General features: G+C 40.6%; 1 long non-coding RNA gene across 1 annotated transcript in view; it reads left to right on the top strand.

The window, feature by feature from the left end:
- LOC106496510 (uncharacterized) overlaps positions 1-14,846 on the top strand; it is a 65,833-nt gene extending 50,987 nt beyond the window's left edge. Inside the window, exons 3-4 of the long non-coding RNA XR_010885769.1 lie at positions 9,837-10,003; positions 14,248-14,846. This is a non-coding gene — a long non-coding RNA (uncharacterized lncRNA). The remainder of the gene's footprint in view (positions 1-9,836; positions 10,004-14,247) is intronic.
- Positions 14,847-17,731: the final 2,885 nt, after the last annotated feature.

Raw genomic sequence — 17,731 nt, 5'->3', positions numbered from 1 at the left:
TGTTCGCTCTAGCTGGGATGTTCTGCATTCGCTGTGACGGCAATTACTATACCGACATTTATTTAGTAAAAGCAAATGAATGCCATTAAGAATTTTTCCTTGGTATAGTCACCCTTAAGTATCTCTCAAGTTTCTGCTAATGAGATGATGAGACGTGAACTTGAAATTCGAGATTCCCTTCTGGCAGAGCCATCGAGGTCATTCCTGAACATACGCAACTCAGAATTGCTCCTTGTTTTCTTGCTGTCAGATTTTGCAACAAATCATTTACTATTTGCAATCCAATACCAGTCTGACACCTTCTTTCTTTTTGTTGCTGTTTGGATTTTTCCCACCACGTGAGTTATTGTATTTTGGATTGCCGTCCACCACAATTTTTGTAGGGATGTTGTAATTAACTGATGAACTCGCTGATAACTTATGTGTTAAGGGTCAGTCAAAGCCTATACCAGCTTCCTGGCACGTTACTTCATGTCCTAAACGCTGGTGAAATATTTCGTTGTCCATGGTTTGGTTCAGGAGATGAACGGGATCAATCGAGATGGATTCGTAATCTCAGCAAAAGCGGAAATCAAGCCACGTAAGGAAAGAGCCGCGAGGCCGCGCGCGGCACCGCTGCGGGCCGTTCCCGGCGAGCGGAGCGGGCTGCGGAGCGCTGCGGAGCCCCGCTGCCTCGCAGAAGCAGCACGCAGAAGCGGGAGGCGATGCAAGGCGACGCGCCCCATGGTCTGCTCGTTCCGGTGCTCGTTCCGGTGCTCAGGTTGCGCTCCACCAGTGACCGTACCAAAGTCCTTTCCAGTACGCTGATATTGGGGACTGGCCATTTGGTTTTGTACCTTGCGTTGACCTCTTTTGCAAGCTTAAAACTTCAGCTCTTCCTTTTCTCTCAGGAAATTCGTCGGCAAGGTTCTCTGACAGCAGATTTGCAGGGCGCGTGCGCTCAGGGCCGCCGGCTTGCCGTGCTGCAGCCGTTCGGAGGGACGTTATGACAGCCTCCGTCACGGCCTGGGGAGCGTGCATCCGCACCCGGCGGGCAGCCGCCCCGCGAGGGCGTGCGTCGAGGGCCGAGGCTCGTCCGAGACGCGGCCCCGGAGGCAGGTGGGGAAACACTGCGATTGCGCGTCTTCCTTGGCTGCGCCGAAACGCGGGAATCGGCAGCGTGTTCGAGGGCGAGAAGCTCGCGCTCGCAGCGTTGGATAACGGCGCATTTACCGTCCCCGGCAGCCTTTTGTTTGCTCCCTTTGCTCCCTAAACACATGCATCGTCTTTTGTTCCTTACGTGCTTTTTCTGATAAAAACAGGCTTCACTGAAATTCAGTTCACCAGAAATGAGTCAAACATTTCTGGTGGTGGTTCTGACAGTTGTGCAGGATTTCAGTTTCTGATAGCTGCCCTGTTTTCAAATACCTTTACGTGCTGACTCTGCCCTCGTTTGCAAAAACATGGCCAGTAACTACCTTTTACGGGCTTCAGGTTATGTGCTTGGGCAGTGAAGAACAGGTGAACTCTGAAAGAGGCGTGCATAGGGTTTAAAAATGTATGTGTTTGAGGGGTTTTGTTCCCAACTTTTATAAATGTATACATTCTGTGAAGATCAAAGGTAATCTGAAAAGATGTTTTGTTTTTAACTGGGTTTTCATCAAAATGTTTTCTTTTATTTTTCGTCTTTCATATTTGAGAAATTTAAAGTTGGTTTTCTCAAAGCTTGGTTTTGTTCAGTTTTTACTTCCACAGAAGATCTCACTTTATCAAGATGGTCAATAAGTTAGCGAAATGAAATAGATGCTAACAGAAGTACTGTTAAATATTTTAATACAAATCTTTCTCCCCTTAATTGGTTGTACATACATGATTATCGTTTCATTAATTCTCCTGAGATTCTCCAAGATATTTTTCTAGAGCAGATCTTTTTTCTTTTTTTTTTTCCAAATATGAAAATGTATATGGATTTTCTCTTAATGTAAACCTTTTCAGGTCTACTTTATAAATTTTATATGCAAATCCAAATTTATAAATAAAATTATAGACTATGACTATGCTGTTTCTAATGCTTCTGAAAGCACCTTTAAAGACTGTCTTGCATGATCTGTTAATTCAGAATGGATTAGGCTTGTTTGCATCTCTTGCTGAGCCTCTACAAGTAAAATATCTTCAGCTGGTCTACTGTTTTATGGTAAAATTCAGGACAGAAGATACACCAATTTATAATTGTTCATGACAATTTTGAAATGCTGCTTAAATTTATTGAAAACAAAAAAGTTCAATTATGACTGAAAGGGGGGAGGAGAAAAGAGCAAATCCTAGTAGTATATGGAACCGAGGAAGCCTGGTCAAAATCTGAGTGCTTGAGACCCTTTTAATGGCCTCCTTTTTTAAATGAGGAATTAAGAATTTGGTCGGGTGAAACACAGGTCTTGAGCTGTATGAAACATCATCAGAAGGATGATGAGACATGACTACAAGGCACACATCCCAAATATGTTTTACAGAGTTAAAGGCATTTCAATTTTGTGCACATGGAGAAACTTATTTCCAGTATTAAGGTAACTGGGGGAATTAAAAAACCCAGGCAAGAAGAAAACATTTCTCTGGGATTCTTCAAATTTGCACACAAACACATACAAGTATTTTCTGATTGCAGTTTGATACTGTCTGTATTTGTTCCCTTTTTAGGTAGCAACCACGTAGTGAGAGCGTTTATTTGCAGCGGGGAAAGGAAGGAAATGATCGTAGCGTTATAAATCAAAAAGTAAAAGTAGCGTTCCTCAGATAATTAAAACTCTTTTTTTTGTTCATTTTTAAATGCATTTTCTTCATTTTTAAAATGTTTTGAGATGTACTGGGAAAAACCCGGAAGAAAACTTTTTTTTGTGTTAATTCCCCAAAAAGTAAGGTTGTGCTATTCTTCTGTAAGTCAACAATTGCTTCTCCAGAAACAGATTGGAGGAGAAAAATCTCAGAACAATTAAAACCACAAGGGTTTTTACCATTTTTCCTCAGTGATGATGTGCCCTACCATATGCTAAAGGCAGAAGTTATCCCTTCCTGATAAAACGCATGGTGGCAGTGCATATGTACATATAAACAAACACATATGGTTTATGATGGTTATATGGAAAGATTTAAGCTTGAGAAGTGAAATGCACAGGCTAAGAAAAGTAAGGAGAGGATTGCAAAGTAAGTTGTGCGGTTTTTCTTGGTGATGAATGGATCTTGCCTGGCATGAGTGGTATGTGTACAAATGATACTCCTATACTAGCAAACTTTTAAAAGGTCTAGAGAGATGCAGTTCTGTGTGCATGTGTGTGTGTATATATATATATGTATTTATATTCAGGATTTGGGCTAGATTAGTGGAGCAATAATTAGATCTGAGGTACTTTTAATAAAAGACGAAGAAAGCTTAAATTCCATTACTTTTGTATTCAAAAACTTGTAATTGTACCTTTATAAAGATAACCAGTGAAACTCTGCTACTAGATTTAAATGCATGAGCAGCTCCTGCTCCTAGTATTGCCCTTGCTCATCTTCTGCCTGCAGAGAGGCTGCAGTGAGCTGCTGCTCTGCATTTCTTCTGCTCCTGTCGATCTATGCCACTGATGATCTTCAAACTATTCTGCAGTGACACCTTTACTTCAGTAAACTGTTTTTTATGTCAGAAAAATTGTATTGGTAAAAACTTTCTTGATTCCTAAAACCTTCACTTATCTTTCCATTAAAAATATGTATTCTCCGATTCACATTCTTCCCATTTAATCCATAAAATACAGCATATGATGTGGTTTCTTTGTTGATTCTAGAGATAATTTTTAGCCTGTAAAAGACCTTCTGTCTCAACAACTTTGAAACAAAGATTTTTCAATAGATGATAAAGTGCAGCTGCCAGATTAACAGACAGAGAGACCGAAAAGGGAGGATCTCGCCACAGATGGTTCGATTAAAACCAGGCAAAGAGCACAAGTGTGTGGCGGTGGGTGGGGGGAGTGAATTGAAATTCAAATCCTAATCCCAGGACAAGTTTTGGGTTTAGTTTGTGCAAGAGAAGTTGCGTAAAAGCCATTTGAGAGTTTGGGGTTGGTGGTTTGCTTGTTTTTTGTTTTTCCCATTGTTGCTTTCCATTTTCCCTGTTGCTATAGTACTACTGATTTTTTCCACCTTCCTCTACCCCCATGTCCATATTGCTACCTGCGGGATACACTGCTTTGCCAAGGGTCCTCTGCAAGGCCACGTTCAGCTATTCAGAAGACTTTTGTAAATGTGAAATACCACTTAAAGTGCAGATTTGCAGAAAATGTGTGCGTGGGAAGTTTTGCTGTTGCAGCAAAGAACAGTAAAAGATACAGTAGACTTGTATTATTTTGCTGTCACATGCTGCTCCTGTTCCTGCCTTCTGCCCCACAACCTCCCTCGCAAGGCTGTTCGGCTGCTTGCTGGTTTATTAAGACCCTTTTGGCTGAGTTTGAAGCCATCTTCCAAGCTTTAACAAAAGATGTGTTTCTTTGAGCTATAGGAAGAATTTGTACTGGAAGGTTCATTAGTAAGGATGGATGGCTAGTAGTATGTTGTGTCTCTTTTCTGCTAACTTTCTCACCTTATCTAATAATATTAGGTCCATAACATGAGGTGAAAAACTAATGAATGTAAATTGCAGTAAGAAAGATGCAACTTAGCCCTTGGGAGGTGAGGGCCTGGATAATCCCTCGTGGTCTCTTCTAACTATTTTTTCATGACGTGAAGTGTTTGGGGGGGTTTTGGTGGGTCGGAGTGGTTTGGGGCTGGGTGGGTGGATTTTGTGTGTGGTTTAAGTGTATGAATTCGGACAATGAGACGTGCCCTGTTTAATAGTCTGATCTCAGGTTTTCGGTTTGTTTGGTAAAGTGAGTTGCAGATGAACATAACCAAGGTTGTGTCACTTCCATGTGCAATCAGGTTTTGTGTTTTAGAAAGTCCATTTGATTATGCGGAACTGTTTCCAACTTTTTGGAGTGGCTACTCCAGCTTTTGGATGTTATATTTTCTGTGTCATTGAGAAGGTCAGCTGGATGCGATCACAAGACAGTAGTTAGATGCATATTCAGAGTTTGCATGTTTTTTCACTTGTGCTGGGATGAACAGACTGCAAGAAAGATAGCTGTTTCTTTTTCTGTGCAGAAAACCTTCTCCCCCCCCACCTCTTTTCCAGATCCAATGTAACTTGATTTTTTCCTCCCCTCCCCATGTTAATCTTTTCTTCCATCCTTGAAAGGACTAGAGTGTTCAGAGAGTGTGCAGACTTTCAACTCAAAGCCCTCTGGGATGTTTCTTGATGTCGTAGTGTCAAAAGCATTTTCAAATTGGTGGCTCAGAAGTCAGTGCAAATCCTTCAGATGCATGAGTAACAGATACTTGTTGTAAGAGTCCTTAAGCATGAACAAGCCATTAAGTACTTCCTTTCTCTCCATGAATCAGTTCTATTTTAAACAGTATAATCATTCTATATTTCATATTAAAAAATTTTTTTTTAATTAGACTTTTAAACTCCCTTCTTCTGAGTTTCTTCTCCTGTACATCTATGAGTTTATATTAAAAACAAAATATACCCAGAAAGGAAGATACATTCCATGTCCTGAGTTAGACCTTCGTCCCCTTCCTCTGTCTCTGTTAAGACTGGAGGTACTCAGTCAGTCTGCAGCATTTCTTTACCCCAGGAGATAATTTTGAAGTGAAAAATTATTAGCCTGAAAATAGAATGCTTCACTTTCCCTTATTACCTGAGCGATAGTTCAGTAACGCCACTTAAAAATGCCATCATTTTTGAGCGTAAGAAGCAAGTTATTTTCTGCTGTTTATTATGTGCACAATGAATAATAAGTGTTTGTGATACTTTTTCAATTCTTCTGTTCACGTTGTTCCCCTGGTTTATTACTTTTAATACTTTTGCTATGTTTTGTCCCTTTTTTTAGGTCACTACCTCTTGCAGGGGCAGGGAGAAAGCCTTTCGGGGGATTTTTGAGTATTACAGCTGTCCGAGCTCAACTGGCACCTGAGCTACCTATATACAAGCGTAGGCAGCTATAGAAATCCTTGTCCTCAGCTTAGTATTTTCTGCCCCGTGTGATTCGAGCCTTTTTGGCAAAGCTGTCACCCACCTACCGTTTGCGGGAGGCCTGCGAGTTTTGTTGGAAGGAAATCCCGTGTTTTGACGAAAGGCTGCGGTGGCTGCTCTTACCGACTCTGTGACGCTGTGCTAGGCTTTGCCTGCTGCAGTCAGATTGAAAATACGGGTTTCCCTTTTTACAGTCTCATGCAGAAATGACAGCCTAACGGGGATGGTATCACAGCGAGCCCTCGCGGGGTGGCAGCCGCGATTGCTCTCGTAGCTAGAGCTGGTCGGAGGTGCCAGGGTACCTTCGCGCTTGTATCAAGCTGTAAATAGAGCTCCTAGACAGGCTTTCAGAGCCTTCCTTCTGTTCAGGCGCTGTAGTAAGTCTATTATTATTATTATAATGGTTAGAGGATGCCGTTCTTCACAGGACTTTCTGGTTCACTTCTTTCACGGAGGGAACACCTGATTGCCTGCATAACTATTCTGGCAAGATCTTTAAACTGGCATTGCTGGACCTTGTGATTATGTATTTCTGAAAGGTTTTGTATCCAAGATACCAACACGCTGGTATATAAATAGTGTGAACGCTGCCAAAAATCTTATTAGTTTGGCAAACCTGCTAGCCATCTGAAAGCGAAGAGTAGTTCTTAGGATAAAAATAGGACAGTGTACGCAAAGCTAGAACATCTTCAGTCTTTCACAGCGCATTAAGAGTCCAGTTGCAGTCAACATTAACGGGAGAAATATCTCCCAAATCGTGGCTTTGGTTTCCTTGCGCATTGCCTCAGTTTTGCCCCCTTACGCAGTCAGCAATCGTAACCTGTGTGGTGGTTTCTGAAATGCAGGATTCCTGTTGCTAATCTTGCAAGGAGGTGCCCTCGGCTCACGAGGCCGTCGCTGGAGGCGGGCGGCTGCCGGGGAGCCGGGGAGGGTTCGCCGGAGCGGCTGGCGACTCCTTTGTTCGGCGTTCCTCGCTCGGCGCTTCGCGAGGACGGTGCGTGCGCGACGGAGTCACGCGGCAGCGCTTTTCATACCCCGTTCCTACGGCCTCGGGGGAAGGCCACGGAAAAAATGAAGAAAGGGTTTTGCCTTCATTTGCTCTGCCCATGTTATTGGCTGCTACATATGGAGCAGCACCTAAAAGGAAGCATTTCATGTCATTTTTATCTTTTATGTTCAAATGTTGTAAATTAATCCTATAGTATTGATCACTGAAAAATAAGTAAATATAGAGTGGTCAGGGTTTGAGTCTTTTCTTTTTTTTCTTATGCTGGAGATTTGAATATCTTCCGTGGCACCCAGAAAACATAATGGAAGCTTTAAAAACTGCCTAAATGTCCTCCACAAGTAACAGGAAGACCTGATTTGTATGAAGCTGTGGTAGCGAATCTGTGCCATCTCCAGCTGTGCCGGAGTTTTGAGAGGCATTTCTGCCAGCAAGGGCACGTGGCAAGCAAATCTCTTCCGTATAGTGGTTGCTAACTGCTGTGCAAAGCTTACAGAATTTTAGACATAAGTAAAAATGACTATATACAACTGGAATTAGAAAATGGATATAAATGTTGGTATTTTATTATAATATTCTAGCTCATCTACATTTGGTTGTAACACGTTTAGAAACGTAACCACAGTTGTTTTAGTCTAGCTAGTTCCAGTAAAGTTAGTAGTAAAGATGTGAGCAGGTAGGTTGCAGCCCGAGATTCGTGGGAACCTTGGGGATGTTATGCACACTATTTGCTAACCTGTACTGAATTTTAGTATCCCCGTACTTTAAGTATGATTTCTATCTTTATTCCAACTATTTTAGGTTAGAGACAGATAGGGCTACAGCGATGTTATACCCAGAGGTGCCAACAGCTCTGAGAAGGCATCCTGCAGGCTGAAGGAGCCATGGCTATCTCACGACTAAGCTCAGAGCAGGAGAAATCCAGCCCCCTCCCCTCGCCGGCTGCTTTAAGGTGTAATCAGAGCACACTGCCTAAATCGGCAAAGTTCAGTACCATTCCCCAATCACCCTTCCCATCTGTATGTTGTTTTCGAACAAATAATGTGTTTTCTTTCATGATGGCTCTTATTCATCTGATCTGTGGATGCTCATCTGCAAAGCTATCTCGGTATCGTCCTTTCAAATATGTCCCCCAAATGTTTTTATAATGACCATTTTCAGTGCATTTTATTTACGCTGCTCATGTGTTGATAGTTCTACTTGTCGTGGTCGTCAGTCCTGACCTGCTGCTCTTCAGTCTGTGTATGCTCGTCAGACTGTAATTTCTTTCTGACATAGAAGCAGTAAAACGCTTTGTTCCCTGTTACCTAGGACTTTAATAAAATTTCTTCAGACATTTGTGTTAACTTTCTTTCCTCCAATTTTGTCATCCACAAATATGTTCATACTTGAAGTCGCAGTAGCAGAATGCCAAACAAAAGGAGGAAAAACCAAACAAAACACTAGACAGTAATGTTTCATCAAGTAACTGGTTGAAAGACCTCCAGGAATTTTGGAGGCAGAGTCTGGACACTGTCTGAAAACTGACAAATGCTGCTTCTGTATTAGGAGATGAGAAAACCTATAAATGTCTGTAAGAGTTCAGTTATCCTGGATTAAGGAAAAGGTTATTTATTCAAGTTACCTTTATTGGAATGAGGGTCTAGCCACCATAAAGTGCTTATATGCCAACATAGTTAACATAAAACCACATGCTTTTGTTCTCTTAAAACATGTAATATATCTAGTTAGTTTTCTTCATTTTTCTCTTAGTTCATTCTTTGTATTCTGTTTAGGAAGTTGTAGTTAGAATTAAGAAAAGTTTTAAGGTCACCTATTAAGCAAAGACCTCAATTATACCAGCTAGATTTTGCAGTCCTTTATTCAGCATGTGCGCTCTGCTCTGACCCCTGGTTTTGTTGCAAAGCTAAGACTTGTAGTACTGGGTTACGCTGTGGCTGTATAGCAGATAATATTAAGCATACTACTGCAGTCTCCTTTTCTGGGGTTCAGAAAAGAAAACTGTTTGCTAAAGTGGAGAAAAGAGTCTAATATGCCACCTGTGCAGTCCGAATCCCAGAATTCAGATGTGGATATTCCAAATTAAAAAGTGCTATCAACTGTTAGAAAATTTAAGAAAGGCTTGAAAACAGTAGAGGGTGAAGATGGCGTCTCCTTATCTCCTTCTCAGCTAAATACTGTATTGAACAGTTGTCATCTTAGTAACACTCATGGATTGTGGCATGGTACTTAGCTAAAAGCACTCCCCACCTTCTTCCCCGACACGATTCTTTTTTTTGAGAGAATGGCCTTGGACATCATGTTTGACAACTTTAAAACTCTAGTTACAAAGCAAAAAGCTAATTTTAGTAAATATATATATTTCAAGACCAAGCGTTCCAGCTATGTTCATGTTTGTAGTTTTTAGGATTGAAAAGTTAAATAAAATAATGATCTCGGTTTTCTGGTAAAAGAAATGCTTACGCACATTTAAATAGACGGTAGAGGGGCATGCTGAGGACTTGTAGAAAACTGTAAAGCAGTAGTTGTGCCGAAAATCTCTGTGTTGTACTTGTATAAATCTATCTGAAATCTGTTCAGATTTTCTACCTCACAAAGAGTAGTAGATTCCAAATAGGATTTGGCAGAGGTCTCTAGGTGACTTTTGCAGCATTTAAGAGATCCAGGGGGCATTACAGAAGGAAAATGAACAATAAACCATATTTGAAATTTGTTTGAAATGACATCATCATCTTTCTTTTGCAGAAAATGTTGCTGTCCTGATCTGTAGCCATGAAGAGAAGGCGGTGAAGCAAGTCCATCTGGAGAAATCGGAAGTTCTTGGAAGTTTCAAAGGGGCTTAGTGCCAGCTGCTGCAAAAGGTTTTGCAAAGCCAACCCAGATGAATAGATGAAATGCCTCAAACTTAAGTGGTAACTAATTTTTTTGATATCTTTTTATTTCCCTAGTACAGCTTCCTTAGATAACTTGTATGGATTATAGAGGATTTTGTTCTTATACTACCAGAATTTAAATAGAGTAATTTTACAAGAGCTAAACATTGGATGAATCTGTAATTCTGTGAGTTTCATTTATTAGCAAGCAGCTGGAATTTTAGACTTTTAATATCTGATGGTTTACGTTGTAGTTTAGAGAAATTTCTTCCTGAGGGTTCTTCCTATCTCTTCATGGTTGAAAAATGAGGTTCAATTTTGTTACTGCTGTGTTAGTGAATGTCTTTCTACCAAATGCCTAGCAAAACTACAATTCGGAATAAGATGTAGAAGCATCTCTATATCTGTTTTTAGTTACATGGCAAATAACTTGTGCAACTTCTGAAACATAACAAGAGTCACATTTCTCTAGTGCTCTATGAAGACTGTTTTTGTGCTAAAAATCAACAAACCATTTCCTCTAAAAAAACTCTTCCCTTTCCCCATTTTATTCTTCTCTTCTTTGCTGCTCTTACTTGCTCTTCCTATTCTCTTCCCTTTCTCACTGATTCATGGTTGAGTGTGAAACATCCAAAATACATCTAGGTTATACTGGAGACCTGTACAATGTCTTCATCATGACAATGTGCTACTCAGAAGTACAAAAATGGGATACTTCAAAGGTGGAGTAGAAAGACCCTAGCTTCTCCATGCTTTTAGTTATGATGAAATTGTTTTAGACATTTCAATACGCAAAAAATACTTTCTGTTCTTAAAAGCTTGTGATATCTGACTTTTCTGTTGCTGACTGACCATTAGCTGTCCATGATTATATTAGCTGCTTACTCATGATAATGTAAAATGTAAATACATGACTGAAGTAAGAACCTGCAGCACACTGAATGCCACAGTATGCTGACAAAATCTCTCAAGGACACGAGCACAGCGTGAGAACTAACTGTCCACATCTCTAGTGTGTTTCACCCTGGGCTACCTTGTTAATGCATCTTTTATTGATAGTCATCGAACAGCTCTCAAGCTGTAGTGACTGTGCCTTTGTAAAAATGGGTGGAGTTTAACCAATGACTGAAAATAAAAGGCTTACATATATATAAAAAAAAAATTACCTCACCTTTAGTACTTCAAGAAAATGTTTTGCTGTCTTTGGAGAGATGAGAGTAATGGACTTGTATATATATGCAGTTCTCAAAGCTGCACTGAGCCTTGTGTAGAATGGAATTTCCATTAGTTTGGTTATGCTAATGGAAACCAATCATACAGCTGAGTATATCAAAAATGACATATCTCCATGTGGCTTTCATTTGGCATGAATCAACGAAGAAGGAATCTGTATGTGTGTGGGGGTATACATATGAATATCTATACCTATATGTTGCCAGAATTTCAAAAGTTTTAAGAATGTGAATTTTCAAGATTTTGTAAAGGTTCCTTCTTACACTCCTCTGCTGTATTTGAGAGAGAGGGGGAGAAGGAGGGAAGGAGGAGGAGAAGGGAAGGAGGGCAGGTCTAGTAATATTCTTACTGTGGTTTCAGTAGACAAACGAGGACGGCATTTCTGAACCTTACGAGTATTTGGACTGGGCAGGGGAGAAAACTATAAGGTGTTTAGTCCACACATTATGATATAGACTGCATTAACACTTCAGCGAATAACTGTTAGTGCTGCTCAAGGATAATTCTTTCATGGTTTCTATGAGGGTTAAAGTTTTAGAAAAGGTTCAGCATTAGCATAACAGTTCCTATTTGAAATCCACATTAAGGCTCCTTATTTGGCTGATGCCTTGTTTGGGCAGTGGTTTCCCACCTTTAAAGGTTCTTTGGCTTAGAGGTGGTTGTATTTTTTATTTATTTCTCATATTGTGCTGGAGGAGAAGGGAGGGCTCACAGATTTCATTCGTCTGCAGTGGTGACAAATGCAGCTCAGAAAGGAATTCTAAGCAAAATGTCTTTCTTTCGAGTCTGTTTCCTATGCTCTTTTTAATGTTCTTTCTCTGTTCCTCTCTTCTGTGGTCCATTCTCTTTGACTGCGCATGTATTTCCAGACCTCTGATTTATTGACATGTCTAATGAGAACAAGAGGAAGAGACAGTTTCAGTTTCTGTGCCTTTATTTTGCCGTAGCTGTGAAACTGGGGCACTTCAGTGTGCTTTCAGATTTCTAGAAGACACTTGAAAGCCCACAGATATGGGCAGGACAAGTTAAAAAGCAATACTAATCACAAGCTCTCACTCACCAAGGAAAACGTACCATCTTGGCATGTCTTATTCAGCAAGTTAGGTGAAGATGTAAGTAGCTTACAACTGCCATCATTTCAGAGTAAAACTCATAGCAAATTGAAAGGAGATCTTCTGTTTGTCACCGTGTACGTTGTTGCCTGGCAGAAAAGCCACCTTTTCTTTATGCATCCAGCATTTGTCAACGCAGCACTAGCTGTAATTGTATTAGGGCTAAAGGCTTCAGCTGAGGAAATAGTTTCCCATACTTGTTTCTGTGTTCAGATTATCATTATTTAGCTGATGAAAGTGAATATTGACGGTGCTGGAGCAGGAACAACGATGCTGTGGGATAGGCGCCTCTGGCACAGGGAGATCCGAGGCAGCTGAACATCAAGAGGTTCGTTCAGTTTGAGGAAGCGCTGGATGAGCTGCGTGGGAGGAGGCCTGGGAAGAGGCCGGGGTTGCCGTTGGGGCAGGTCTCCTTGCCGGCGGAGACGCTGGCCGAGGTGGAAGCAAGCGAGGCTGCCACGTGAAGCGATCCTTCCTCTGGCTGAGAACAGCTGGAGGATGTTGCATGGGAGGGTGCTCTTGGCTCGGGACCTCGCCTGGGAGGGAGCGCGCTCAGCCTGAGAACACATTTTTTCCACTTGACTCACTGAGTGAAATCTAAATGAGCGATAAAATTTCTAAAATTAATGTTGAATTGGTTAGGATAATATAAAGTAGATTTATCATCAGGAAGGAAGAGCAGAATAAAGGGAAAGAATCTGTGCGGAGGAAATCGCCACCTTGGCAAAACAAAGGAAGGCAGCGAGCGGCCCAGCACCCCTGCGCTCGGCAGGCTGCTCCCTTCTCCAGCTGCGCAGTTATTCGCCATTGGAGGGAAATTTTCTGAAAGCGTTAGCAACCTCCTTTCCCACATGCAGTATGCACATGCATTTTTGTCCGGGGGTGCTTTCCATGGAGAAGATATTATACTAGGCGCATGTTTGCGTAGGTTAAGTTTTCGTATAGGATGCTGCCGTACGCGTATGTGAAAGGAAGCAGCCCCCTGATTGCTACAGAACTGCTTTTTCCCCGGGAACAAGCCCGGCCTTTGTTTCCTCTCTTTGACTTGGCACATAGAGCAAGGACGGAACATAAAATACTGGCACCGAAGCAGAGTCTGATACGATTGCTTTATGCTATAGATATAGTTAAGTACCTGTGTAAGAGGAGGAGGAGCTACTGGCTTTAAATGTATTTTTAAGATGATAATCATAAAAATATTCCTTTAATGATTTTACATTTGTATAGTGTATTTCCTTTATGCATTCCTGAAGAACTTACTAAACTTCAACTGTACAGTTAATTATTTTGTACTGTTGTTTGAAAAAGCGTTCACTGCACAGACACTCATAATAATATTGAGTATCCCCTGGTGTAATTCAGAGAAATAATTACAAGAAAATACATTTTGGACTGTGTGGAAGACAAACTGTGTTCTGTGTGTTTCTTGCCCAAAATAGGTGAGCTGCGTTCATTCTTAGTGTATTAAGAATCAGAGAATTACCTATTGCTATACCAAGAAAAGATAGGTTAACATTTTAACATCAATTACGTGTAAACAAAACAAAGATTTTTAGCTCAATCTCAGAAGTGGATGTTAAATTCAGGATGGATTTGGGTTTGGGGTTGTGTTTTTGCAAAAAGACTGTTCTTTCCCTTAGACCTAGCTTGCTAGTTTTTCAGGTCCAGCTAGGCCCTTTCAGTTGAGGTTTAAATGACTGAAGATGGTGATTCAAAATGGAAACATTGACAGATTAAGCTACAATAAAATAGAAATATTTATTAAAAACTCCTAAAAGCAATTTCTTTCCAACAGGCAAAGTTAATTTTTCACTAGCTTGCTTTACAGTCTCCATTTTCATTTATGAAATGTGTCCGATCACAGGTATGTTATCAATACCGCCCTTGTCAGTTCATCTGATAAAAGGATAGTGATGCTTGTGTGTGTTAAATTCACAGTGGTGATGACTGTCCCTGGCAACTTCAAAATAAGCAGGAGAGGCAAAATGGAAAAATCGTCTCATGAGCTTTGTGAAGTTCCAGACGAGGACTGCTCTTCCTTTTGAACAGGCTCCTGTATTCTACATCACTGTTACTGGGCTGCTCAATATCAGATCTTGTGGCTTTTTTTGCGATGGGACAGTGGATTGCCTGTTCTGGGAGCAGTGAATTTTCAGTGACTGGGAGATAAGAGGTCTTGCTTAAAGGGAGGTCTTCAATTTTCATTTGCTCTGTATTCTTAACAAATTCACCTCCCTTAATTTCCATCATATGAAACTAGTATATTTTATTTTGTCATTTCATTCATTAACTGTTTGCCTGGTGACTATTAGACTGTGTTTTTCATGCTAAGTCCTTCCACTCTTCTCCGGCTTCCTATTATATGATGTGGTAGTGGCAAGAAATGCTTTCCTGTTCCAAAGAACAAGTTCAACAAGTATTTCAGATTCTGCTAATTAAGAGAATGACTGACTTCTCGGGTTGAAAAAGGTATGCTTCACCTTTGCATCTACTGCAAGCAAGAATCCTTTTGTATAAATAAAAATTTTCTTATTAGATTGGGGAAAGATTGTATATACAGTTGCCATAATTTTTTTTTCTTTTTTGGGGTGTGTGTGTGTGTGTGTGTGTGTGCTGACCAGATACTTGGAGTTAGAGCCTATAGTATTGGTGCTGGGTTTTGACACAATCTGTAAATCAGAGAAGTTCTGCTAACTCTGCATTTTCCCAAGTACGAAACGGCAGTTATGTAAATATACTCCTGGCGGTACTCGCTTGCTAATCTGAGGAGCAGAACGAGGGAATGAGCGAACAGAAAGCAACCACATCTAAAAATATACCTGAGAAACAGAAATCGGGTAGAAATGCTGCACGGCTATGTGCAGACAGGTTGTCTTCACTTTTTACGGTGCAGCCGTTTCCCTAATGCGGTTACGCGGGGATGTATTTGAAGCTCTGGAAGCGCTTAGCGTTTTGCCCAGTGCAGGTGGTCGAGCCGGAGCGAGGTTCAGATTTTGCCGGGGCGCGCTCCACCCTCGCCACCCTGCGAGGCGGAACTTGGCCCCGCGTCGGACGGCGCGTAAGCCCCGCTCGTCTGCTCTGCTCCGCCGCCGCGGCCCCGTGCGGTGAGCCGTGCCTGTCTAGAAAACTGCTGCCTTGCTGTGAAGGTAGAATCGGCTTCTGTTCTCCTGCCTTTTAGGACACAATAATAGAAACCCTGGAGGCTTCTGCGCCTCGAAGGGTTTCCTTAGTGATTGCTGCACGGTGCAGCTCTTCCTTTGGAAGGCGAATTTCCTTAACTCTTTCTGTCTCGCGCTCTGAAAATGCTTTCAGGAACAATTACAGCCAATGATGCATAACAGCCTAATCATCGCTATCTTAAATAAGAACATTTGCACATGCGTATTTTAAGCAGAAATGCTTCTTAAACAAATAGGTAGGGGTTTAATCTAGTTGAAAATCATTCCAGAAATACCTGGCTTGCTTTCTCTTTCAGCAGCGTGTTGTATATCATTTCTGATCTGAGAGTTAATCTATGTTTTGCACAGCTTTCATTTTTAATCAATAGCTTTCCATTTCTGGTAGTAAAAATTCTGTATGTTCTTCAGAGAGAAACTGTGGGTTATAGTTTAACTTGAACTGCTGTGGTTGATGCTTTGTGGTATGAGTTATCATGGCATTCAGAAAATATTTAACAAAATTCATACTTTTCCTGCTGAAGGACTATGTTAGGCTGTGTGTAAACATAATTGAAATTGTTTGTTTTTCAATGCTAGATAAGGTGTGAGAATAAATTTAAAAAATAAGAATACCTATTCTAAATTCTTCAAATTCTTACTTCCTCACCCAGACTGTTTTAAAACATGACAAATATGCAGCTGAGATGCATGACGTTATTCTTCTTTATAGTCCTACCCGAGATCTAGCAATTATTGATTAGTTATATGCTTCCCACTGCACTGTTGTTTTACCAGCTGCTTCTACTGTGTACTGCTGTCCCAAGTTTTTACCATCATTTTTACAGGTTAAAATACTTCAATTTTTCACAATAGATTTCTTGAGTTAGAGATTAGAAATAAAGGTTTCAGGAGCTACCACTCAATAAAAAGCACTGACAGAATGCTTCCCCTCGATCAGTACAGCACTAATTCACTATGCAAGGAGAAACGGTAGTCAGAGGGAATGAATCTTTCTAAAAATTCATGTTTCTGGGGAGAGGACAGCTGAAAATAGAACTGGGGAAGGCCACTCTATCTTGTTAGTACCGTCTTCCTCTTTCAGTTTTCAGTGTTTTGCTGCAAATACAATTCCAATGCCTAAGTTCAAAAAGGTGTTTGACCGCAAGCAGAAGGGCTGTGCTACCACTTTTTGCCTTCCAAGCATTTCAAATTTCTTAAGCGCTCTCTCTGCCATCTTATTTTTATAATAGTTTCAGTATATAGAGTGACAGTTAAATCAATGTTTTTGACTTTCGGCATAGTACTATTTGGTTTCAACCTGTACATAAAGCTTCCTTAGGAAGAAACACAAAAACATTAATTTAAAGCTGGCATACTGTGAGAAATAAGCATGTATTACTACAACAATACCTACTTGAATATTTTGGTTTGTATTCTATCAAATCATTATTGTGACTTCATTGTATATAAATTTGAGCAGTTAGACTGGATGAATTCACAGATATTAGAGACATGAAATTAATCATGAATTTATTAGTTTAGCCTTATTAATGCAGAAGATTTTTTTTTCTGCAGCTACAGCTAAAGAAAGTAGCACCAAACCCATAGAATAAAAAATAATCCTTGCCTAATCATACGTATGTGTGTCACTGATTCATTTTAAAGTCTTTAACCGAAAATATCCATTAGGCATGATTTCAGTGATGGATACAAAAATTAACCTTGAATATCTGGATGGTAGTGGCGTACTTGGGGCTGGTGTTAGTCAGTATTTGGTTAATTATCAAAGTATCACTGCAAGGAGAGCAGACTCCAGCTGGCTGTAATTAGGGCTGGATTGTTCCATGCCTTCAAGACAATTTTTATATTCATGGGATCCACAGCTTTCTCTTGTCCTCATTTCCTGAAACAGAAAAACACTCCTATCACAAAGAATTAAAGGGGGCAAATGATGAAAGAGAGACTGTATGGGTAACTTATTAACATCCCTAGAGCTCTCCCTGGGAAATATGCATCATAAGTCTCAAAAACAGGAGTCTCAGCCAAAAAATATTACTTCAATTCATGAGAAGCAAAGGTGGATCTTTAGGAAGCACAGTGGGTTCTATAAAATCTGAAATCTGTGCTCTGTAAATCTTGGTCTTAATGAGAGACCACCAGCCTGTGCGGGAAGACACTTGGATGGCAAATCAAGAGTACAAGTGACATATAACAGTCAATGACGATTCAGTAGTTCAGTAGCTATGGGATACAACACCAGAAGT

The sequence above is a fragment of the Apteryx mantelli genome, chromosome 15 (assembly GCF_036417845.1).
Source record: "Apteryx mantelli isolate bAptMan1 chromosome 15, bAptMan1.hap1, whole genome shotgun sequence".
Classification (NCBI taxonomy): Eukaryota; Metazoa; Chordata; class Aves; order Apterygiformes; family Apterygidae; genus Apteryx; species Apteryx mantelli.
This window is presented reverse-complemented; position numbering and strand designations above follow the sequence as displayed.